Raw genomic sequence first — 26952 nt, 5'->3', positions numbered from 1 at the left:
CGTGTCTAACAACACTCTCATGTCCACTTCCTGTGCTTGATCTGTCTCAATGTCTTCTGTTATAATATGTACCTCCACATCTTACTATATAATTGAAAAATGACACCAATCCATACTTGTTCCATGTAGCCTGATGAGGTTATTGCTGAACAAATAGAAAAACAGGTATTTTGAATATGTTGTAATATTTTTAACTGGATAGAAGAGTATTAAACATGTATGGATCATAATCCCCATTTTGTTCATCTATATTTTTTTTTCTCTTTTATGCAGTCTTTAATGCCAAGATTATGATTAGCTGAAAATATCACATTAACACTCTGAGAGTTAATGCAACTCTGTGAGTCTATTTATCTCACATATCAGCAAAGTTGCCCTTTTCTGCTGAAGATCTCACTTGAATTTTTTTGATCTTGGAATAGTTCAAATATTTTGAAGCAGTCCTTTTCAAGAGGCCAGCAAAAGAAGTCAATGGCAAGATATATTCTTCATTATGTCCCTGGACTCGGTTGTTAGCAAGTTTACATTACAGTCCCAATTTGATCATTTGTTGAAAGATGCCATCAACTAGATTGAGCTGTGTTAAAGAAAATAATGTTATAATTGTGAAAGCTTATGGGATGATTTTCATCTGTATTTGTTGCTTGTGCTCTGAAGTTGTAGTTCACATACTAGTTTTATTCACATTACTCATTCTAAAATGGTGGGGTTTTTTTCTGGAATGAGCAACTCTGACAAAATTGCAGAAATCAATCTACAGATTGAAGGTTAATTAAGTGCTTTCTTTCTCCAGTGTGCAAGATGAACATCCTTTCATAATTGATAATTACCAATTCCTAACTTACCCCTCGTCCCAGCCAAGGCACTTTTAATTCCCAATTAGGTGGTGGATTACGGAATTCCGTGGAAATCGTTTCCCAGTCGTGGGATGAATTTCTCAGGCTGTGCCGAGATGCAAGCTTACGAGTGATAACTGGAGCTATGATTCTTGTCAGCTATAGAGTGCAGTTTTGGTTTTCTTTTTTTTTTCTTTTTTAATTAATGGAGCCAAATCGGTTGTGACTTGAATCTCACTGATAGAGTTGCTTTCCCCGGAGATCAGTCCGAGGCGATTCCGTAGTTGAGAAATCTGGGGAGGTTACGACGTACATGACTAACATTCACGCTGTCATTGATTCACTTGACTGTCACTAGTCCCAACCCCTCGTCGGGGTGCAGACAGGGTGCACATGTACGTCGAGCAGTGCCTTGACTCAGAGAAACAGTTGTGCCTTTCATATTCCTCAAGAGGATGTTCATTCAAAGTATTCTACGATATTCAATATTTCTTGATGGAGATTTGTGGTGTTCATTGAACAGAAGGAAGTGCATGATGGGAAGGGAGTACTTATCCCTGACACTTTAGGAAATATAAAAAAAAACAAAAAGAAAGAATAAAGCTTTATGCATATTTATGGTAAAATTGCGTAAGTATTACATACAAAGTAATAATGAATGTTAGGAAAGCATTTTACACCTTCCAAGATGTCTTCACTGGCTAAAATTGCAAATTGGGGGTTTCAAGTTCAAAACAGGAGACTTGATGGTTATTTATTTTTTCTTTTCTTCTTTGTGAACACAGCGGCTGGTTTGTCTTTTAAAACGATTTAAATGAAATGCAGAGTGATAAGGTAAAGTCTTTGTAAATGATGCATGGTTTGCCACAAGCAGCATTTTCTTTCTTTCTTTATTTGAAGCAGTCAATTCAATTGAAATAGTAATGGTGGGACTGTGTGGATTTTTAAATATTATTATTAACCTGTTCTATACTGAATTCTGAAAATCCCATAGACTTTATACGCAGGCCACCAGGCTCCCGTATGGAACGGGTTAATACTATTATTACTGATGTTGTTGTTGTTGTTAGGAGTAGTAGAAATGGTACGAGGGTAAGGGAAGTGGCATACTCTTAATTGTGCTTGTCATTGCTCCATGATTCTGTTGAAGTTTTATGCAGCCAGCACTCGGCCTGATCCCTCCACACTTGTTCTATCATCAATATGTGCAGTATTAAGGACACTTTTTAATCCGATCATTGTCACAATGGTTGCCAAGATTGACCTTAACCTCAACCACAAAGTCTTCTGCCTACCAGCTCTGTTTTTGCCCCCCCCCCTCCTTTATGTCTACCAGCCCTGTTTTTGTCCTCCCCCCCCCCCCACCCCCATTTTATTGCTGTATTCCACCTGTGTTCCTAGTCACTGAGGTCGAGGTATTTTCTTTTGACTTCGACTATAAATGAAGAGAGAAGAAGTGTGTTTCTTCCACGAGCTTCTGTTCTTTGGGGCAGTGACTCACAAAATAATATATTCAAAGTAAGCAATTTGTGTGATGGGTGTACACGTAACTTGCGTGTTTGTGCATACGCAGTGACATACACTGTATCTCTCTCCACCAGAACTATTTCACGTGTAATTGCCCCCCTCTCCTCCTCCCCCCCCCCCCTCTCTTTTTCTCTGTAATGTACTGCAGCTTTACACAAACATTCTCTCATATACATTTTTTTTTTCATGGTTACCACATTATTCTGTGTGTCTTCTATCAAACGCCCTCATGGGTCACATCAACATGTGTATATTTATTTAGGAGTCACGCCCAGAGGAATCAAAGTCGGGAGGTCTATTTGCGGGCCAGGAGGAGGACCCCTTGTTTTCGGGACAGAACAAAGCGGCCCTAAAGAAAGGTACGGGAGTGTCTCAGACAGTACTGTAAAAGCGGACATTTTCACTTGAGTAATTCTATGCGCTCAGTCAGGTGAAAGGAATTTCGCATGTTTCTATTTCTGCAGAATGAAAGATATAAACTACTGTAAAAACCAAGAACATTCTGCAGCATGAAACTTTCATGAATTAGGGCCAACGACTGTTTATACGGCATCAAATTTTTGTGAATCACCACTGCCAATGCATTGTGTATACAAACACTTTTGTGAGATTCGCAAAAGTTTCATGGATGCTAAAATCTGAAGTTTTGCAGTATTATTACATGTTATAAGCAAAAAATAAAGTTGCATGAAATGCGTGGAAATTTCCACACTGCAATAATGTCCACTTTCGCAGCGTGTGGTATTTATGTGCAGACGTATATTTTCCTTTCATAAGGTTGTCGTAAATGTACATAAAACTATTTGAAGGTGCATTTTTTTTTACATCCTCTTTTCCTTACTGTGCATATATACAGAAATATCAATTGCTATTATGAATATTATGTATTAGCAAATCGAGAGAAGGAAAGTTGGTAGATTGATAGATAGATAGATAGGTGTTGATTAATTTTACAACAGAAAAAGATAATCGATATATGCCTAAATGGTATGCAGACAATATGCTATATTTTGTTGTTAGAGATATATATAGTGCAGTTACTCGCTCTTTGTATATTTCGAACAAGTGCGTAGAATCATGCGTGCTGTGGTTACAATGGTAGATTGATGCTTAAAGGTCCAGTTTACCTTTGGGAGCAGTGATTTCGCATTTGATGCATATGTGTAGGTCCGTTGTATTACAAAACATCCTACCACATAAAATTTTCGCAATAAAGTGTAAAATATAAGGAGATATCAGAATTTTTCTTAATAAGCCATAACTGTAGACGGTTGAGTCTTGAAACATTTTTATTATAGCTATTGTTCACATTTTGTGTATTTAACAATACTTTGCATCGATAATACGGATTCAAATTTTACAGTGGGTGTTTCTATCCCTAACTCACATTTTAGAACTATTTTAAAGCACTAATGCTGGGTTTTTGTTTCATCTGCAAATGGTAAATTATGCCTTTAAAATACCTCACACCTTATTGGTAATTCTTTTAGGAGCAGGGAAGCCAAAGGCCAAGAAACCAGTAGACCTCTTTGGGGAGGAGAATGACAGTGATCTGTTTGGGGAAGGCAAGCCTCAACAGAAACCCCCCAAGAAGAAGGTGAGAACAGTGAGACTGCTTCCAAACCACTTGATTGGCGTAAGGCTCAACATTAACCGTTGTTGTTATTATTGTTGTTGTTGTTGTTGTTGTTGTTGTTGTTGTTGTTGTTGTTGTTGTTGTTGTTGTTGTTGTTGTTGTTGTCACCCATTCGTTCTACCAAATCACTAAAGTTCAGATTTTAGTGGTTCAATGGGGAAATTTGGTAGCCTGAAAAAGTATAGAAAAACATAGAAAGTAAGATTTAGATAACTCAATATTGAAATAATACAATAAACCATGGTAATTATGTTTTTAAAAAATACTACACATTTCAACATGATCAAGTGCTTCTAATTCCACATACCGTGACTAGGAAGTAAAAAGGAAAAAACAGTAAGTGATTAAATGATTTGGTCAAACTTAAAAGAAAAAAAAAACGCTGATGATTATATGAAATTTGACAGGTATGGAAAAGGACTAAACCCTAGTGCAGTAATCAGACACTGAGCCACATATTTAAAAAAAACCTCCTCAAACAGCAATCATCACTCTCTTGTTCCAGCATGACCAGAGTTTGAATATTTCTGCGAGGTGACATAGAAAATGTCTGGAAGTCAAATGAAAAATAACAAAGTGATCCTAAATCAAAGCAGTGCCTGATTTGTTTAAAGCATTCAGGCATTGGTACTGATCTCTAGGACTGAATGGTGTAGAAATTGGGAAGACTTACAAAGGGAGGCTGTCATAATTTCTTCTATCATGGGAATACATTAATTGTCAAACTCTCTCTTTGAAATGACACTTTTTAATCCTTTGAGTGCTTTGAATGCTGATTGGCACAGAAAACCCCCAAAATGTTGCGCATACCGTCCAAATTCCTCGGCACGGAGAGGATTAATGTGTCCATGCAGTTGCCTGTATGTGCACTTGGAATGAACCATTGTGTGTGTGGGGGGGGGGGGGCAGTGGGAGTGGTATGATGTGCATCATGTGGTATTTACCTATTTCCATGATGTCTATGTGTGTCGGTGGGACTGCTTTACCATGTTTTTCACTCTGATATGTGAGAGTTGAGGTGCTGTTTTTTTTTTTTTTTTTTCGTTTTTAATCCCTGGATTGCAGTTCTCCTGCACAGGGTAATTTCAGTAAATGTCCTGTTCATGAGTCACATAATATGTTGACTTGTAGAAAAGCTGATCTGAAATGCAGCTGCAGTTGAACATGGAGTATTAACAGTCTGTGTACTCCATAAATGTCCTTCACATAGGTTTTACAATGAGTTCATATGCAAGTGCAAATGGTGAATTTAAATTTCAAGTTGGCTTGTCCATTTTTTTAAATGTATTCCAAGCAACCCAGGTACAAATAAGATACATTGAGCTTTTAAAAAAAAAGCAGTTTAGAGAGTAAAAAAGTGTCATTTTGTATTATTGATTGTAATACCGCAAATTTAATCTTGATGCATAGCATTAGTCGTGAATTGTACAGTGAAGATATATCTTTGAAGGGAGGCATTTTCACCATTTTTCAGCAGCTCTCCCCCCTGTCGGTTTAATATTGACTCTGAAGTTTTGTTAAGATCCGTCGTTCCCCCCACAAGTTTTAATAAGCGCCCACTCCTTGAGGACAGATCTTTTGTGTTCTTCGAGGGCAGAGTTTCTGTGATTCATTTCCCGCACTCATAAGCCGTTGAATTTCCTTCCCTCTTTTAATTCATCGCTGTGGATAAAATTAGCACGCCGACTCAACTTGGGGGGATATATTTAGTCCACTGGCAGAGAGCATGCAGATTATACCCTCTTCTGCCAAGTCCTTTTTTTTTTTCTCTCTCTCTCCTTTTTTATGTGTGATCATCATGATCTGTTTATTGTCTTTCTGATTTTGGGGCAACAGTTTGTCAACGTGTACGTGTATGTCACCGAGAAGTGTAAGGTTTCTCTTTTTTAAGAGACAGTTGCGGATGTTGCTTCTTTTCCACTCCAGGGGGGTAAAAGGATGAGCTAGCACATTCCTCCCTCCCTCCCACCCTCCTTCTCCCTGCTTTGCAAGCATATATTTACCTGATGCCGTGACTGGTCCAATGTTCCATGGTAACCAACTAATTTTAGTGCACCTTGCCAGCATTTTTTTTTTCTGTATTAAAGGGAAGCCATTTTTTTTTGTAAATTTTGCTGATTTTTGTGTTTTGTTGCCAAATTTATAGATTTTATCAAGGGAACAAAGAATCCACTGAACAATCGTTACAAGTTAGGATTGTATCTTGGGAGCAGAACTCAGTGTAATTTCTGCATGGTTTTTAAGTGTGCCACAGAGCACAGAAACAGCCTGAAAACTCAAGCAAGAATTTATTTTCAACATGATTGTGCTTATGTTCATGTAGTTGAGATGATAATAGCTCCTTGCTGTTCGACACATGCACCTTTGCAAAGAATATTGTGGCGTGATAGTATTGGGTGCATTTGCATCTATTCACTGAAATATTTGTTGTAGTTGCCATTATGCTCAAAGTGATCATTTCAATATATTTTTCAAGAGCCATATACAACTGGGCTATTACACCCATGGCACATCAAGCCTGAGGCAACACAAAAAGTTTGATCTCTATATTCATCATTGGTCAATGTTGCTGCCACATTTTCATCAGATACCTGTTGGTGCAGTCAACGTGTTTGGCAGTGCTGGCCCCGTCGGTGGGCAGACGGAACCGCCCCCTCTAGAGGACGACGGGGATGGAAGGCATGTACGTCAACACTATGGTGGGAGCACCAGGGGCGGGCCGTGCCAAGACCGGCCAAACGCCGCTGGGAGGCGGCCTGTTTGACAACGTCGACGAGGACCTGTTTGGAGTGCCATCCAAGTAAGGCTGGAGATGCTCTCCCAAAATAATTATTAATTATAGTAGTAATGATAATGATGATGATGATGATGATGATGATGATGATGGTGATGATGGTGATGATGGTGATGATGGTGATGATGGTGATGATGGTGATGATGATGATGATGGTGATGATGATGGTGATGATGATGATGATGATGATGATGGTGATGATGATTATAGTGATGATGATGATGATTGAGAAAGGGTTACTGGCTTTTTTATTCTGAGCACTGGTCTCCAAGGTGGTCCTGCCATCCATCATTGTAGTCCCTGCATTGCACCATTTATACACCTTGGCCAAAACTTTATAGTACGACTTATATTACTCTATGTTTGGCTCAAATGTTGATTTGTTGTCCCCTGTACCCTGCCTATTCAATACAAGCTTATGAAACAGATGTTTAGTACCAGTAGTTCCAAACTGGTTAGATGTTGCAAAGTTCTAATTTTCAGGGGAGGAATTTCACAGTTCTATCAATGTGTACATGGTTCCTTTCTTCATGATGTATACTGAGTGCCATATATTCCAAGAAATCTTGAGCAGAAAAGTATCAGACATTTTCATGTAGAAAGTATGTTTGAGGGAATATAGGTTGTCTGAGTTTTGGTTTACATTCAGAAGTGCTCTCATCTTGGAATTGAAAGGTGAAACTTGTAATTATGTTCTTTGCCATTGCTTGTCCCTGACTGTACAGACCAGCAGAGAAGGGGAAAGCCCAGAACGACAGTGACAAACTCTTTGCAGACGATAACGAGGATGACCTCTTCGCGGCACCTCCTCCACTTCCTAAAGATGACACGAAGGTGATTATTAGTCATAAGCTCCCTCTCTTTTTTCTTTTTTTTTTTTTTTTTTTTTGCTTACTTTGATTTTACGAGTTTTCTGCATGCAGAAAGAGAAGAGGCTTTCATCATTCAGTTTTCACAGGAATTCATATTTCTTCTATTTACAGTTTGAAATTTATCTTAGTTTGTAAATAAAAGTACTGCTTCTGTGATAAGTAGCTATTATGCTTTGGTGATAAGTAGCTATTTATAGGCTCTGAAGGCAGTTGAAAATTTTGTAACAAAGTCAATTTGGACCCATTACAGACGTACTAAAATGAAACATGTGGAGAGAGTTACTTCTTCTTTTTCACCTGATTTCTCTCCACTTGTCAACAACAAAAACAGAAGGCAAACTAGCAAGGCAATTTTCTTCCTACCTGTATAATGTTTGTATTATTCTACATCTTAATCCACAACTTTGTTCTCCCCCTCCCCTTCTCTCTTTCTAAATACTTCCACTGATTTTTCTATTGTCAATACAAGGTGTACTGATTGATGAAACTTCTCTTTTGCTCACGTTTACCTCTTGTCTAAAACTCGTCCCGTAGGCCACAGCCAAGAAGAACCAGGGATTGTTTGATGACATAGAGGAGACCGGTGAGGATGACCTGTTTGCTGCCACCTCCAAGGCCAAGGAACCGTGAGTACCATGTGCCACACCCCTTTTGCCACGCCCCCTCTGTGCCACGCCCCCTGCCCCTCCCATCTTTTTCTTTTCCCGTCTCCCCTTTCCCTTTCTCTCGGTTTGGGGGCTGGTTTTTTTTTTTTCTTCTTCTTCTTCTTCTTCTTTTATGCAATTTTCTATTTCAGCCATAATTATATAACCCATTGAACCATCTTTTCCTCTTGTTTTTAACCCCTCCCCCCCCCCCCCCCCCCTCCATTGCTGACGTGAGTTACAGTCTCAGAATTCAAGCTTGGGAGAAGGGTTTGATATTTATCACAAAGAGCTCATAATTCTGTAGGAGTGTCATCATGCTTGTCACATTAAGGGAAAGTCTCCACATGTTCCTTGTATGTTTTGAAGTACTTAAATCAGTTAGTGCACATTGTGAAGTATTACATATTGAGATAGCCTCTTAAGCATTATGAGGTAATGTACATTCAGTTTGAAAGTACCCTTTCAGGAGAGTCAACTGTTTTCAATCATGAAAGAATTTTTTCTGCTGAATCAGTGAAAAATTAAAAATATTGGCCACCGATTTATAATGTCAAGATATGATACCACTTCTTTTTCTCCGTCCAGTGCCAGAAAGAAGCCTCCTGGTGGTGTTGCCCTCTTTGAAGGGTCTGATATATTTGGGAGTCCCCCAAAGGTGGAGGTAGAACCTCCAGCTGAGGTGAGTCTATAGTGAAGAGATTGATAGGGAAACATATGAATTGATTGTTTCATAGATAGATTCATTTTACATTCACTTTATGACATGCATGCATACATCCAAACATATGTACAATGTACCTACTTACATACATATTTATGTTCACATACAATGTACGTACATACATATGTATGTATAGGTATGTTCATACAATTTATGGACAGATTAACAGATGAATTTATAGGTGTGGATAGATGTATGTATGTATGTATGTACGTATAGATAGATAGATAGATAGATAGATAGATAGATAGATAGATAGATAGATAGATAGATAGATAGATAGATGGATGGATAGACATAGATATGTAGATAGATGAATAGATGGATAGACAGATACAGTTGTAGATGAATGAATATAGATTTCTGACGTCATGACACCATATTTGCCTAGAAGTGATGTTAGTGCAGCACTGAATTTCCTTTTCCTTTTTATTGACTCAGAGCAAAGAGAGTAGCCTGTTGATTTTGATTTTCTGAGAAATGATCACTTCATTTGTAAACCTGAGGAATAATGATTGTTTAGTGCAAGTGTGTGTGTATGTATATGTGTGCATATGTGTGTGTTTGTGTGTAAAGTGGAATGATTTGTGGGCAGTTGATATGTAAATTTGATATTTTCCTACCCTACAGAAATCAGAGTCCTCGCCAACCTCCAAGGCGAACCGCACACAGAACACACTCAGCCTCTTCAACGACGACGACGAGAAGGATGAAGAGCTGTTTGGGGAACCCCCAGCCCCACCCCCAAAGAGGGACAAATTGGAACCAAACACAAAGGAAGAACAGGTAAGACTTCTCCCTCTGGAATGATGGGAGAAACACTTTCACTTTGCGATTCAATTTAAAAGAAGATAATGATGCCTTACAGTATGCAGGGTATCTTGAACTTGCCAAACTGGTAGTGACCAAATTATAACTCTTGCTGTACTTGTATGCCCATTGGAACATCCATGATCATGCTGACATTCATGATGGGCACATTTGTCTTCAAAGTTGTTGCCAGCAAAGAGGGAGGACATATACCCCTCCCCTATACACGTACTTTTTGTCTGATCAAGATTTTTTTGTGTGAGCAATGTTGCAGTAATTCACACTAGAGACAGGTTTTTGGTAAAGTAGTCAAATGCATACAGATCTACAACTTGGCAAATAGTGGCCAAGTGTTTGAGCATGTAACAAAATTCAATCATTAACTCCCCCCTGTGTGCATATTGTTGACTTTGAGAACCAATTTAAGAGCAGCACATCCATCCTCACATTTTCCCCGCATCCTCCGTTTCTCCTCCAGTTGTCCCGGAGACGGACCAAGAGCAAGAGCATCTTCGATGACGAGGCCATCCTCTTTGGGCTGAAGAACGAGGAGAACCCCGGGGTGGACCTCTTCGGCTCGGACACGCCCGTCCCCCAGCCCAAGGTGGGTCCTATCGTGGGGGAAAGAGGAGGAGGAGGAGGGAGTGTATTCCCCCGTCTGCTTGCATGCTACCCCCCTGCCCCCCTCTCCTTCCTTTACAGCATGCATGCATTCTTTGCGTGCAGTACTGGCAAGTCTACACTCAAAGCCACCACACACACATACACATGCAGATGTCTTCTCAGCATGTACTTTTGTTGTTGCCATTGTTTCTTCATGCTCTTTTCTACATGTAATGAGAGAGGGCAAAAATCAACAGTTTCTGCAGTCATATTAAGACTATGTTTTTACCTCTGAAAAAGATGGCTCTAAATTTGTGTATGTGTGGATTTCTTTGCCTACTTTTCATGACATTGTACCAGTATATACAGTAAAAGTAAAGGATGTGCGGGTGTAACCAGGTTCACTTGCATTCAGGGAGACAGCTGAATTTTTTTTTTTTAATTTTGAGATATTTTTAGCATGGTGAATCTAGCCACTTAACAGATCTTTCTTTCAAGTATGTTACAAGAAAGTTTGCTACATTTTTAATCTTAAGTAGTGAGCGCATAAACTTTGCACTACTATCATTTGATCCTCGACATGCATAGTAGTCAGTAGAAATTGAACCTGCGAAAAACATGTAGTGTGCACAAAACCTTTGCTCGTACTCTGTTTGGGTTGATTCTCTTATACAGAAAAAAAAATTAAGATGAAAATAATAAAAAAGAGGAATTTATAAAATTATACTTAGATGAATGAATAGATAAAAGCAATGAAGAAGTAAGTGACACAGGGATTTAAACGCAAAGTTTGATTTTTGAGTCCTTCTTGCCAGTACTGCATCTTTGCCTATGCAATCACGTGACCTGCCCACCCCCCCCCCCCCTTAAAAAAAAGCTAGAAAGAAACAAAAAAACTTGATCTGGCATTGCCATTAATAACAAGTGTTGCTCTTATATTCTGTTGTACTTCTTCGTCCTTGGCAAAAACATTTGAACAATTCTTTAACCTTCTGAAGAGGCGGTGTTTTGCTTGTTGTTATGCATTTCACATTCACTTGTACTTGACCCTCAGCAAAAAAGGAAGAAAAAAAAAAACAAGTAAGACAATTGTTTCTCAGTTGTGATATAATGGAAATGCTGCAATACATCTGACCTCGCTTTGCAAGAAATGGAGACAGGGAAAAGAAAAGAGCCTCAAAACTTGGCTTCGTCAAATGAAAATAACCTTGTGATTGATTCTCAACCACAAGAACTATTTACCTTCCTACATGTTTTAGGAATAAAACTCAGTTCTGTGAGTTCTTTTATCAATTATCAGCGTAACTTTTCTTGAATGTGACTTTGCAATTGGCAATGTCGGAACAAGGATTTTATCATGATGGGGAAATTGACTTTGAAAAATCACAAGGTGCCATGCAAACATAGTCACTGTGTATGAATGTTTATGACCCAGCTGAAGATAAGCCGCAAGACTGCCACAAACAGAATTGCTTTGGCCACAGGAGCAAATAGAAAACAGAAAACAAACAAACAAAATATCCTATTAGTGATTGCCTCTGGACAGGAACTGCAACTTTAGTCACAGGAGTGGTGCCGTTGCACAATTCATTCGTACTTGTACATTGTAGCTCCTTTGGGATCCGTATTCATTCACCAAAATTGAAAGCTATTGACAAGTCCATTACCAAGTCCAATACAAATCAAGAAAGAGTCATTTTCCATGAACTGAATTGTTGATGATGTGACTTTTGAATTATCATAATGACCTTGTGAATTTCAAAGTTATTTTCCCCATTTAAGTTTGTGCCTGTATTGCAATTTCTTTCTTTCTGCCTGTTGAATGCAAGTATATGAGTTTGACACATTAAATGATTCACAAGTTGATTATGTTTTGCCACTCAGTATACCTCACCTGTGGACTAGGTTGTTAAGAGTAACACGTGTTCAACACTTACAGTGTCAGTGTTGATGTGAAAGTTTCCTTACTGGATTCTTACCCAAGAAAACATGTTATTTCAACTATCTTTCACACACAGGTGCTGTATTGTTAATATGTATCGGAGTGTACAACATCACTGTCGGTTAGAGTGTAGAGCCTTGAAGTTGGTGCATTGTTGATGCTATGTGTGTTTGCAATGTCAGCGTAGTTTTTGTGCACTACTAGTGCCCGATTCTTGTTACCAGTTTTGAAGGAGGCAGAATGACGAGTCTAAATGACAACACAAAAGACTCTGTGAAAAAGGAAATAGGAATCATGTTGTGAGACAGGAAAACATGAAAATACATTGTATGCAAAAATGTTTTGGCCTGTGTGATTTGTTTGCATATCTATGCTTTTGCTCATTTTGTAAAAGTGCTTGATCTTTATATAATGTAACTGCAAAACTTATACAAAACATACACCAAGGAGCAACAATGTGATTTCTGAGTTAGATCCAAGCGGCTGTAAGTAGTCATTTTTTCTCTGCTTCTATGCTAACACAAACATCACTTTATAAGTGCATCAAACAAAGGCAGTGCCATATTTCTATGTAAAGGCATTCACAAAGCCAGTTTACCTGAAAAAACAAAACAAAATGGGTGGTTTTTCCCCTTGAATGATGTTATAAAACATGATTTCTGTGACTTCTGTTCATGAGAGTGTCACTACCCTAATGAGATCTTTTCTATCCACACTCAATTGTTGCTCCTTGGGAGTGTCTCTCTTACTGACTGACACTCAAAGAGATGAAAATGTGATTCAGAAATGTTCATGCTGGTGTCACATATTGAAATTGACAACGATTGTCTCGGCTGTGTTGAGAACTTTTGTGCTGGTATCTCATCACCATACAAATATGTTGTGTGCGGAGGTTCTTTCCTAGCTTATGTAGTTGAACAGGCATACCTAACTTCTCTTATGCCTAACCACATCAGACTCAGTCAGAAAAGGATGAAAAGTCGGGATCGCCCCGCAAACCACGCTCCGCGTCAGCCAGTCAGGGCCTCTTTGGCGACGACGAGGACGGCGAAGACGACCTCTTTGCGACGGCGGGAAGCAAAAAGTCGGGGCCCCCGGCGCCGAGCGCCAAAGGAGCACCCGCAGCAAAGGAGAAGATAAAGAAGTCGCAGACACTGCCGATCAAAAACGCGGGGCTCTTTGGGGATGACGATGAGGACGACTTGTTCGCCGAGCCCAAGCCGAAGAAGACAGCGGAGAAGAAGAAGAAGGAAGAAGGGAAGAAGAAGGACAAGCAGGAGGAGAAGAAAGATCCCGAGAAGGACGTGAAGACGACGCTCGGCGGCGTAGACGATCCTCTGGGTGGCGGGGTCATGGCCTCCGCGGCAAATTCCTCAACCACGGCCAAAGAGGTGAGTCCGTTTTCCATCATTGGATAATGACTTGCATCTATTTGTGAAATGAAAGTGCATGTGAGTGTTGCATGTCATATCCCCATATACACACAGACACACACACAAACACAAGTCGCCACCTCTTTTGAATGATGTTTTTTCTGGATCGAAATATAAAAAGTCTTGTAATTCAGACATGAACAGATGCATGTTCTGGGTTTACTTTCTGTAATACAAGCCTCCACTGTTTGACGTCTTCATCCTTGCAATCAGTACATTTTCATTTTTAGAGTTTAGGATCCATTTGCCAGGCATCCCTTCAACTACTTAAAGTTAGTGCACCACTATTCTATCTTCCCTTTTACACATCCCTGATATGAAATCTGTAGTTATGTAGTGATGATGTATTTAGCTTCCAATATTAAAACATAACCTTATTATAAAAAAAAAGAAAAAAAAACTTTCTCTAAGGGTAATTGTTTATCGGGGTAATAAAGGAAGCATACCGTCATTCCACACTAATGCTGCTGTCATCATGCTTTGTAAGTGGCAACACTTGCTTGTAAATGGGATGCCATAAATGTCTCCTGGAATTGGTAATTTCATATTCTGTAATTTCATTTAGGATAGTTGAGCCATCCAGACAGGAATGTTGCCAATTTTCTCGCATCCATAGTTTGAATAGATGTCTACATATCATGTTTACTTTGTAAGTCATCAGTCTCTAATTCAATAAGCCTAATTCTATTCTCTGCACACAATGCATCACCGAAATATGGAAAGATACAAATTGTAGCCTCAAGGTTAATTATATTTAGCCCCCTTTCTCCACATGAACAATGCAGTTTAATAGCTGCTTGAGTGCATGACTGATCTAACGTGTGGGAGAAAAAAAAACAAATGTGAATAATACCCCTGCCCCTCTTGCATCTTGTATTCATATGATTTACAGGTTCATAAAGTATTTGTGTTGGATTGTGCAGTGCTGCTTGTGTTAAAAGTTACAATCCCTTTTCAGTGCTCACAATTGCACTCTGCCAAGTAGTACTGTAAAAGTGGATATTTTCGTGCGACTAATTTTTCGCGCTTGGCCCGGTTAGAAGAGTTTCGCGTGTTTTTAATTCCGCGGAATCAAGACATCACGCACAGGAACATATGGCAAGCAAAAATATTCGCGTGCTTTTATTTTCGCGCTAGTTTTTGGTTGCACAAAATGCGCGAAAATTACAACACCGCAAAAATGTCCACTTTTACAGTATTTGTTTACCCCATTAGGAGAAGACGTTTGCTTCAAATTTGAATACATATTTCTATTTGTATAAGAGGTCAGCTTGTTTTCCTTGTATATGCATATTTTTCACGTTACACTTTTTATTCCGAGCAAACCATTTGCCCTCTGTTCATTTTTTGTCCCTGGATCTAAAGATCCAGGTATAACTTTGATTTGAAATGAATACTGTAAAAGTGGAAATTTTTGCACATTTCGCACGACCAGAAACCAGGACGAAAGTAAAAACACATGAACATTTTTGCACATCATATGTTCCACAAGTGAATGTCTTGATTTTGCAGAATTAAAAATGCTCGAAATTCATCTTACCTGGCTGACCATAAAAAATCACTCATGCGAAAGTATGTACTTTTACAGTATATTTAATCTTTTTTGATGTGTGCAGTAAATGTTTCCTACATTGTGCATACAAGACATTTAAATACTAATTCTAGTCACAAACACATAATTTGCCATCAAGCCCACTAGGCTTTAATTGTCCCCCCACAATGAATATGATTACATCATGACATTAAACTGTAATAATTGTTGTTTTTAATGTGGAAATGAAATGAAACAAAACAAAGCAAATTTAAAAGAAAAGAAATTATATAAAAGAATATGAAGGCTCTACATTGTAAATATTTTGAGCAAGTGATTTGTCAAACGAAGAATAGCTTATGCCTGATTGTGTTCCTTCATTAGCTATTTGTCTTTAAATCAGCACTTTCCTCTTGCATTGCATCGCCTGCAACATTTTGCTGAAGTAACGCTAGATTTTTAAAATGGACTGTTGAATGCTACTAAATTAAGCCATCTAATCAATGCAGTGATATTAGTTTCATGTCTGTCACCAGCTATTCCAGCCCTTGGGGGTTGGCCTCTAATACCTGAGTCTTAGTCTCAAAGCGCTTTGGCGTATCCTGCAATATCATTGCCTTTGATCTTCCTCCACTTTCCACCACCCCAAATCCTGATGACCCCTTCCCTTTCCCCTCTTTCCATCCTTTTTCTCTCTTTCTACCTACACGATGTACATCATCTCCAGGAGCCTGCCCCGCCATCATCCCCCTCCGTCGCACCGCCGCCCGCCAAGCAGAGCAAGAAGCCGCCCGCGGGGGCCGTGTCCATGTTCGGCGGCATGGACCCGTCCTCCTTCACGAAAAAGAAGGAGAAGGAGGAGATCGACGACGACATCGCCTTCGAGGCCAAGGTAGGCATTTACGGTGACATCAACGGGCTTATCGATGACCTTTAAGTCCGCGAGCGACACGTAGGCCACTCTCATCCGCGCATCTCAACTTTTCATTGCGTCATTGTTGATAGGACACATTCTACACCAAGCAGTCAAGTGTTTGTTGTCTATAGTGAACACCAGGTACACTGTTCCTACATTGGCCAATGGCACATTCATGCACACATGTGTTCCATTCAATCCATTTAGAAGACGTCACATCTCTCTCCAGAATAAAAACCATTGAAAATGCCTCGTCCTCTCGTGTCCAAGCTCTGCATTCATGTAGGGATAATAACTGTCATTTTATGTATTTGACCAAACTGTGTAACATTTAACCAATACTGGTGTGAATTAGATTTTTGTTAAGAGCCAATGAGTGATTTCAGTAAAAAGAAAACTATATACAACTGTCATGATGCTGTGTGCATTTGTTAGTTCACCTTGTACTATCTTTTATTTTTGTCTTCAACCCATGTAACATTGTTTTTTCTTCCTACTTTCTCACTTTCTTCCCTCCAACCATTTGCAACTCCAACAACGACGATGATGATGTCATTCCCTCTACAACATGCATGAATCATCCTCAAACTCACCGTCCCACTCAAACACTCAAAAACTCAACCCATCCTCCTACAGTCCTCCCCTCCTTCCAAACCACCCCTGAAGCTGGCAGCCAAGCCCCCCTCTCCCTATGCCTCCTCACCCCTCTTCGCCCCATCGTCACCACCCTCGCACGATTCACCCGACTACGCGGTGGCCGCGCCGCGAATTAAGCCCGTTGCCGCGCCTAAGGGCAAGAGCACCGGCGCCATCAGCAAGGTCAAGGTGCCCTCCGAATGATTTTTCCTACATATTTTTCATTTGATCCACTTTTTATGGTTTAATTTTCACCTCCCTCATATCATACTCCCATCACTCACCCACGTGATAGAAAAAATATTTGCCGTTATGCTTTTGTTTTTGTTGCTATTTATTTTACCATCTTTGTTCATGCATGTCTTTGCCTCAACTCAAAACTATTCTTGCCATTAAATATCAGTATTGTTTATTTGTTGTCTTTATAGCACCCTCTTACAATAAATAAGCCCTGTCTTCTTTGCTTCCTGGTTATCTCTTCCTGTATCGACATTTCTATACATTCACTTTTTGGTGTTGCTGCAGTGCTGTGAAGGGCATTCTGTGCTTATTAACCTTACCTTTCCTTTCATTTTGCTTTGTGTAGCTATAGCATCTGTCACTACTTGTCTGCCATATTTACACATCCATATTTGTGCTTATGACTTTGAAATGAAACATATATATTGCTCTGTATATTCCTGTCTCTCACTGCCCATATCTGTCTCACAACATATGAATCACTTCATGATCTTAATCGCAGCTCCGTGTATTCGCACTAATCGTATTCTTTTTGCAGCTGCTGACAATATGTGTTCCATAACCCTATTCATTTGGATACCCATATTCTATGTGTAGTGCTCTGCCGTGTTCTTTTTGTTTGCCATGTCCATATCTCATTATTCTCATTGCTGTTTTCAAAGCTACTGTATGCTGTTGATAACCTCCTCTTGGCGAACTGTCTGTATTAGTTTGTCTGTTTTTGTGCAATGACCCATCAAGTACATTGTCCAGACATCCATGTTGCTTTTGAGAACATTTGGTGTAACCTTGATTTGATTTAGTTTTAATATTTGGTACCACGCCCTTGTAGAATGTCAAGGTATATGACTGCCAAGTGTATCTGGTATTTTAGCTTCTGTGAGGTGTGCGCACTGGAAATTGTACTTTATTATATTTTATGACAAATTTGAGGTAAACTGTTTTTACAGTATGATTTTAGCCTTGTTTCCAAATCTGTTGTACATGTCAGTGCTCTTGATTTTCGTTGTTACTTTGTGGCTATTCTAAACCACTTGATGTGAGGGAGTGTTACATCTTTGATATACAGCTTGAAACTTTTTTTTACCCCTATGAAATATATGTATTTATTTCTTCCTGCAAACTATACCCTTGTAGTCCATACCTAGTTTTCAATTCTATGATCTAGTATCGAAACCAACTCTAAACCTTTCAAAGTAATTGGTTCTCCTGTGTAGATGTAGATGGGCTTGGGCAAAATTGTCAAGAAAGTGTTTCACATATCAGACAATATGATAGATATATATTCTAATTTAATCAAGGATTGTATATCAATTGTAGGAACCTGAATATTGTGAAAAAATAAGTGTGTGATTGGAATGGAGAAAGGTTGGATTCTTTGTATTGTGGATGTATGAAACCGCAATTTTTATTTTTGTTTTTGATATAGTCATATGTATCATGAAAGTGTCAAATACATTGTACATGTCACAAGCTGGAACAGAGAATTATGAAGGCGAGAGTTCTGGTGATTTGTACTATTAATAAGTTGTTATAATTTTCATTATTATGCAGATGATTGCCTTGCTCTATGTCTAACTCCAATAATGTGGTTATTTTTTTATTATTATTATTATTCGCATAGACGTTGTTTCAGCATTTGTGAGTAATGTTTCAAAAAGAATTGTGAGTTGATTGTTTTTGATGAACCCTGCACTTGCAAGGTAAGTGCTCGGCCAGGGTGATTAAATGTTACTGTTGCCAGAGTTGCACACAGAAGTGTACTGTACTGTAGAATTAACAAAGGACTATGTGGAAAGGAATGTATAGTGAGTAATGGCTGTGTCAGATATACTATGTAACCCCACTTTGTTTGCTCACACCTCTTGAATTTGATTGTTAATGAAAGTGGATAGGAATTGTAAGCTCCCAATCACAGTGTATTTTTATTGTGAGAAGTAGAGTAATACTGGAAGTCAGTGTAAGGTATCAAAATAATGCTGAGATTTGTTCTTCCTAATTTTTTTCCCCACCAGTGTTGTGGTGTTTATCATACTTAATTTGTCCTGAATAGTCAGTGGTAAGCCTGATACTTGTGATATGCCAAAATGAATGAATGAATGTACATGTGTGCAAGTGTGTCATGCACAAAGCAGAAATCTTTATGATAGGTGAGCAATGAGACCACCAGTAGTGGCTGCTGTCTCCTAGCTGTGAATTATTTTTGAGAAGTTAAAAGGAAAAAAAAAATCATGTGTTTGTTAGGGAATACGATGATGTATATTGTAAGAGGAGTGCAAGATGAAATGTGATGACTGTATTTGAATCACTGAGATGCTTTTTTTCTCTCCATCTCTTGTATTTAGATGTATTCGAGGACAAACCAACTGTGCAATAGTGAATTCTTGCCTTCCAGAGGTTTCTTTTGCAGTTTTTTTTTTCTTATGAGACAACCCTGTGTTGTCTTTCTGTTGAAATAATTGAATGAAAGTCTTCCTGTCAAAAAAAGGGGGGAGCTTGTTGAGGTATACTGAGTTGAGCTATACTGAACTTGTATTGCATGATATGCATGCCAGCTTTTGAGAAAAAAACAGGTCAGTTGAAGTTTCATAGGATGTGCATCTACAGAGAAAATTTGTATGAACTCTGGTATTTCTGTGTTTGATAGCTATATAGTGCATGCTGAGTAATGCAACTAATCAATGGTACAGTGATTTGTTTTTATTGTTGTAGTTAGCATAGTTAGGTGCTCAAATAGATCTTTAGGTTTAATATCACTCTTGTAAAATGAAGATGATATTTGCATGAGATAAAGCATGGGCTGCAAAATGACCGTTTTGTATGTTGTTGTTGTTGAACATTATGGTTCAAATATGAAGCAAAGTGTTTATTGCTAATTTGCAAATGTTTGATCGTTATGACTTGTCTGTTTAAAGTGCTTTGTGTTTTTGATGTGAAGAAAAAAAAAACAAATGCAAATACAAATTATTGCAATGTGCTGTCTGAGTTTGGTATGTGAAAGTGAATCTTTGCAAACTATTTCCCCCCACATCACCTCACCAGGGATCGGCTCTGCCCAAGTTTGTAGAGGTTATAATGCCCATCAAGCCATCCTTTCCTGACCTCAGCGCTATTCCCACAAGGAATGGGGCCAGCAAAGCTCCGCAGACCAAATTGAAATCTAGTCCGCCAATTGCCATCCAGAAGACTAACGGTGTGCATTCCCGTCAGCGGCGATACCGTCCTAAATCCTCGCCGACAGACGAGGATGGGGCAGTGCAGACAGCCATTACTCCCCGGGCCCCCCAAGCCACAATTTCCAGGGTCCCCCAAGTGGCCCTGAAGCCCCCAAACCGCGGAAACCATGGTCCAAGCAACAAGAAGTGTATACCCCCGTCTCCACCAACACTCCCGAAATTTCCTAGTCCTCCGAAGGAGCCTCCACCAACCATGCCGCGATTTCCTAGTCCGCCTCACGATCCACCGCCACCAACTCTTCCCAAATATAATCGCAATTCTCATGAACCTCCACCTACATTACCCAAATTCCCAGGACCGCCAAGTGAGCCACCCCCTCCACCAAAACCACTCAATCATTTACCCCCACCAACGCTCCCCAAATTTCCCAGCCCTCCAAATGTTCCACCTCCAGATTATGATCTCAAAGAGAACAAGCCCAAAGGACCCCCCACCCTTCCAAGAAATTCATCACTTTCGGTTACCAATGATTTGCCTCCACCCCCTTCTCCTGTAAATAGAATCCCCAGTCCAGTAGAATTCCCGAGGCCGCCATCCTTTCTGGATGACCTGAATAATGATGATTTCCCACCTCCCCCTCCCCATGTCCTACCAAAGAAGTCAACTCCATCAGAAAATCAGATTCCACCTCCACCGAGCCCCCCTCGCCTTCCCAGCCCTCTTCCCAAACCTCCAAGCTCATACCCATCAAACATGAACAACAACATTCCCACAGCCAGCCCAAAGCTGCTGAGGCGACTTAGATCTCACAGTACTGACGGGAGACCCGAGGACCGCTCCAACACATCAAAGTTCTCCCCAATCAAGAAAATACAAGTAAATACAGCGGAATGGCCTGCACCATCCTTTTTTGAGAACAAAGGTGTCAAGGACCTGACAAATAACAGAATTCAGCCCGAAACCAAACCCATGAAGAAGGTGCCCGCTCGTCCCCCTCCCCTAAAGTTCCTCACTTCCAAAACCTGCTCTCCACCAACTTCAAAGAACAGACCAGTAATTTCAGAACCAATAAGTCCCAAGGGCCTCCATTCAGGGGCGCTCAAGTCAAATGCTCAGTCAGCCTTTGTCATTCATGCAGATAGGAAGAACAAGTCTCCAGGGCCTTCCCCTGTTGGGAGTCCTTTGTCAGATCAGTCACTTGATTTTGAAAAAGATGACATGCCAATCTTCAGTGCACAAGTTCTCAAGAATGGTTACAGAAAAGAGACATCTCCTAGAGTATTAGCAAAAGGTCACACGTCACATGATATTAAAGCTAGAATAGAAGATGAGATACAGACCCATCGAAGTCGACTGCAGGATCCCCACAACACAAGTGGACAGAGTCCCGTGAGAAACTCAATGGCAGGAACTGATGGGATTCCATCTAAGGCCCTCCAGGGCGAGACCAACAACCACATAGATGACGATCGGTGGGATGCCGATCTTCCCCCTCCGCCTCCCCCAATATCATACCTTGCAGACACCAACATCCACAGTTCAAAATCCAATGGGGACCGCCAGGGTAATGGCAATGCTTTTGAGCACAACTTTGCCAAAGACATAGAGAATGAAGTCGAGGACTACGATGACAATATCGTTGTTGATGCCATTCGAGAGCACCACGCGAGAAATGCTGCCAGAGCATTGAAAGAATCAAAGCCTCACCAAGTCAATGGCCATCATGAGGTCAGTCCAAAGAGGGGTCCTCCCAGACCCCCAGCAGTATCTCCCCCTTCAACCGGTAAATCCAAAGCTCCCAAAAAACAGCCCCCACCTCCCGCACAGAAGCCAAGCAAAGCTCCCGTTCCTCCTCCAGTCCTTGCCAAGCCCACAAGACCTGGAGGTTCCCTTCCAAGAGATCTCAGTGGGCACATCCTATCCAACTTTGCTAATTCCCCGCCGTATCACAAATCCTCAAACACAACTAACTCTAACAATGTTGCGGTGAGCGCACACATGTCCATCATTTCCAACTCTTCCACGTGTTCACAGTTCTCATTCAACTCACTAAACCTGTCAAACATATCTGCCAATTCACACGACTCATTCACCACTGTAAGTTCACAGAGTTCCACCAACACCTACAACAATGCACACAATAACTCTGTGTGTTCCTCAAACTCCTCTAACTCAAACAGTTCAGGCTACTCCCAGAAAATGGGACCAAGTGACAAAGTAAGTAGCAAAAATCATGGAAAGGTAGGAAAAGAAAACACAAGGCAATCGCAGGGCGATGACGATCATTGTCCGCCAAATGAGCTCTGCAAAATGTCACTCATTCAGAAAATAGCAATGTTTAGTAACAAGGAGGATCACGCCTCCCCGCCAGCATCACCCAGACTATCTAGGAAAGGTAGCCCCACAATCCATCGTAGGTCTCCCAGAGCCGTCCCTGACATGAGATGTAGCAGTGGCTTTCCCAATGGCGAGAGCGACCACCATCCGAGGCAGCCGGGAAGTCCCAAGTGGAACCTCCAGACAGAGAGTCCTGTTCGGCAAAATGGGCACGACGACCACCATGGTGAGCCCCCTCCCATTCAAAGACCTACCAGTCCCCGGGGGACAAGTGATGTTGAATGGAAGAGACCACCAGTGGCTGCAGTCTCGGGGAAATTTGAGGCGTGTATCAGGAGAACACCGTCCTACTCATTCTCTGCCAAATCCAATATTGTCAGGACCCCTTCCCCTCACCACCCGGAGAAGAAAGATGATCTCCCATTCTCCGGAGGGTTCACTTTTCCCCGCCCCAGCAAAATTAAGAAGCAGAAGGGCAAACCCATACCTACCCCTCCCGAACCAGCCCCGCCAACCCAGAATTCTTCAGCCCCGTTTGGTTTCCGTGGTCTGCTGTCAAAACGCAGTATCAAGGAACCACCCCCAAAACCACTCCCAAAGCCAAGCAAGAATCCGCAGAAGTCACCCAAGAAAGTAGCTGGTCCAGCTCCCCAGTCCAACTCTCAATCCTCATCATCATCATCACCATCACCATCACCCGCGGCAGAGCCAGCAACCTCATCTGCAACATCATACACCCCATCTGGAACGGCTTCATCCAGCGTAGGCTCGGTGTGGAGGAAAGCGGAAATGTTTAAGGTGTGAAATGGGCCTGCGCTTGCATGCAAGATGCTTGAGAGTTCTGAACAGCATGGTCTTGGTCTTTTAAAACCAAGCATGACTTAACTTTTCTTGGATGCATAGTTTGTAGGTTTTGCTGGAAGAAAGGGTAGAACTTGATTACAATTAGCCCCAAGTTTAATAATGTCATCGAGTTTCCAAGGTCACAAGAATCATTTACTTGAAGCTTCCCTTTCACAACATTAATTTCCAGCTAGACTGTTGAGAGTACCCTGTTCACATGATATCTGTATTTCACATGGAACGAGTTTGATATATGTTCTCAGTTTCATCCATTGGTCAATATGACAGTCTGAAAAGGCATGTCCAGTGAAGATGCCATCCACTTCTTTGCACTGGAGGTTAGCTTTAAATATTTGGATTGCTTACAAACAACTAGTTCTGTATATAGGGTTGTGTTTTCATTATTGGCCTCCAGGGGTCAGAGTGAGCAGTAAAGACAATGTGTTACTAAGTCGATAAGGTTGGCTTTGTGAAGCGAGGTCATTTGACAGTACAGTAATGCAAGGTATATAACTGTGTTAAAGTGATATTTTATTTCAAGTTATCTCTCTTTTGTATGTAATATTGTGTACTGGCAAACCAAAAGATTAGACGTAAGAAAAGAAGCTTAACAGATCTATTCACAATTTATTAGCCATAGGCCTACTCTCTCTGCTTCAAAGCTGTGTTTTTGCCATGAAAAGTAGCAGTTTTAGTCAACATTTACCGAAAATGTAATCAAAACAAATCTGATCACAACACAAACATCTGTTCAAATTTCTTTCAATTCTGAAAAATTTCTCATTATTCAAAAAGTGCCCATTCATTCCACAAAAATATTGCAAGTGGGTTTTTTTTTTTTAATGTCTGTATTTCCTCTATGAATTCTGCACAATTAATCTTTAAGCCCACCGTGTGCCTTTTGTACCAATTAGCATAGCGTTGTGCACACCGTCCAAAGTTCCTGACACAGAAAGGGTTAAGGCCTTTGAGACTGATCAACCTGTATGGGAAAAAGGCTCTGTCATTGCTAGGAGAGGCATAAGGGAAACAAAAGTTGCTATGGTGTAAACAACGTTTTGCCAAGAAAAACTTGGGGGGGGGGGGGGGAAGAGTTTATGGGAGTATAGAATGTCAGGCCACTGATAGACGGGCAAAATCAATATCAACCTAATTTCATCCTTTGGGTATTTTTTTGGTCATTGTTTCTTTCTTCTTTTTTTGATAGTGTTTGCAGTAACTGTTGCCTCAAAGGAACCTGGCCTGACCTTGCTCTGATTTCTTAAGGCGAGGGAGTGGAGATTCCAAGGTGAAAGCTTGGGCTTTTTGTTCTCAGAATAAAGCGGGCGATCGACCAGGCACGTTGCCTGTGTCCGCGTCGTGGCTCAAGTTCCGTACCGTCTTTTTTTTTTTCCTTGAAGAGTCATTAGTGTGCCCCAAGACTGCACACGGTGTAATGAACGATAAATACTGAAGAGTGTGTATGGTTAGAGGAAAGAGTATACGATGATTTATTTATTTGTTTGCAGAGCGAGGCTCTGAATTTACAGGTGAGCTGTTGTACTGTTAGCGGTACGCAACACCTCGTTAAAGGTTGCATCGTAAAGGCACTCTGCGTTTTTGTACATGAAGAGTAGATACTTGTTGAAATTGTGTCATATTTCTAATGAAGTGGATTTTTACGCCCCTGGCGTCATCTGCATTGATGAAATTTTTGCCACTGCTTACCTTGTTATCTAAGAATGCAGAAGTGGATCTCTCTGTTGTAGCTTGTACAGAGGCAGTTTATAATGCCTCTTCAGTCAAACTCCATCTTCCTTCATGGTTGTATAAAGAAATTTAAGTGTCATCACTTTCTTCCAGTTTGTATGACAGCATGTAATTAATGCAAGATATGTCAATATTCCTGTTTATTTTTTGGCATGTTTGTTTTCTTGTTCATTTGCTTGTCGGTGGCATGCAGAAATGACTATGGACACTTTGATACCTGCTCTGAAATCATGCATTCTGTTTAATTGCATGCAGAAAATATCTGATGCATGTTTTCTTGTACTCTTTACCCTTTCTCTTTTAGGACTGTGCTGCTTGTTTCTTACACTTCTCTTTCCCTTTCTCTCTCTCGTCATTTTTTTTTCAATACATCTGTCTCTTTTTTTTTTTGTCTGCTTCTTTATACCATTTTTCAGTTCTGCAACATTTGTTTTAATGTATTTATTTTTGTTTTCATGTTGTTTTTCAGTCAGAAGGTCGTACCTGTCTTATTGCATTTATCGGGCCTTTGCCCTCTGACGCACATATTCTCAGTAACCATTTTGTCATGGACACTATCTATTAGGAATAAGCCATAAAAAAATCAGTGATGTAGGTCAGTTGGTTATTAAAAGGAAGGGGCAAATTGAAAACCATGCTAAGACTTATTTCATGTGGAAAGCACAATGCAAGTGAAGGGCAGTGAAGCATTCTCCCGCTCCACCCAACCCCAATCCTCATCCCGCCTTTCCATCTCGGTCTTTGGAAACCGGTTCTCAGGGAGAAAGCTGGTGCGCCATCTGTCCTCGCACAATAAAAGCTGACGTAAAGTGAATGACACTCACGTGCGTGGCCACGCTTCTCGGGAGAATTCGATAAACTGTGGATGGGGAATTTTCGGAGGAAGCGTGTGTCGGGGGGGAAAGGAAGGAGACATTATAATACCAAATCAAGGCAGAGCTCTGACGTGTGCGGAAACAAAAGAATGAGCATTCATCGCAAAGCTAGGTCCAAAGGATAACCTTTTTTCTTTCCTTTTTTTTTTTTGGGGGGGGGAGCATCTTCTCCTTCTTACTCATGTTCATTCCTCCTTGCATCACATTGCATCAATTGAAACTGTTTGGATGTGGTTTCAGCCTTCCATCCCTTGTACAATTTTACCTGATCATCACAACATTGGTGTTGTATTGAGAAGCAACAGATGCAGTGCCGTTGCACTTTTAATCAAGCAGAATTCAATCAGTTCTTCCTGTTATAATTGCTCAACATGTCAGAACCCTGATGGTGGTGATGGGGGGGGGGGGGGGGGGGTGGGGGGTGTAGGGAACTTGAATGAGCTCGCTCTTGTCGAAAACAACTTTGAAAATAGCATGGCAACATCCAAATTGCGCACGATACTGGTGTGAGAAAAGGTATTGCCAAAGCTGTTGAAGTTGCAAAATTGCCACTCAGGCACTCCGAATCCACTGCATCGCCATGGCAACCAACCATTCAGAATGATTGCATTGTCCAACAGTGACGCATGTGCTCGGCCTCTCTTAGCTCAGAAGGAGCGCAAACCAATGTTTCAATTGGGGAAATTGATTTTCATTGAAAGCGCCACATCGGGGGGGGGGGGGGGGGGGGGGGGGAAGAATTGTTTAGTTCCAACCTCTTGTCATTCCGCCCACCAAGCATCTTACAAACCACAGGTCTCGTAATTGTTCTCTGAGGAGGCAGATTT

The 26952-nt window shown here is 40.6% G+C and overlaps 1 pseudogene; it reads left to right on the top strand.

Moving 5' to 3' along the window:
- The first annotated feature begins 129 nt into the window (after nt 1-129).
- The window catches only part of LOC139735432 (uncharacterized), a 48173-nt pseudogene continuing 21350 nt past the window's right edge, over nt 130-26952 (top strand).

This window comes from Diadema antillarum, unplaced genomic scaffold, assembly GCF_040938485.1.
Source record: "Diadema antillarum isolate AM-2024a unplaced genomic scaffold, OU_Dant_1.0 seq00000578_RagTag, whole genome shotgun sequence".
Classification (NCBI taxonomy): domain Eukaryota; kingdom Metazoa; phylum Echinodermata; class Echinoidea; order Diadematoida; family Diadematidae; genus Diadema; species Diadema antillarum.
Note: the sequence above shows the minus strand (reverse complement) of the source record. Positions and strands in the feature narration are given on the sequence as shown.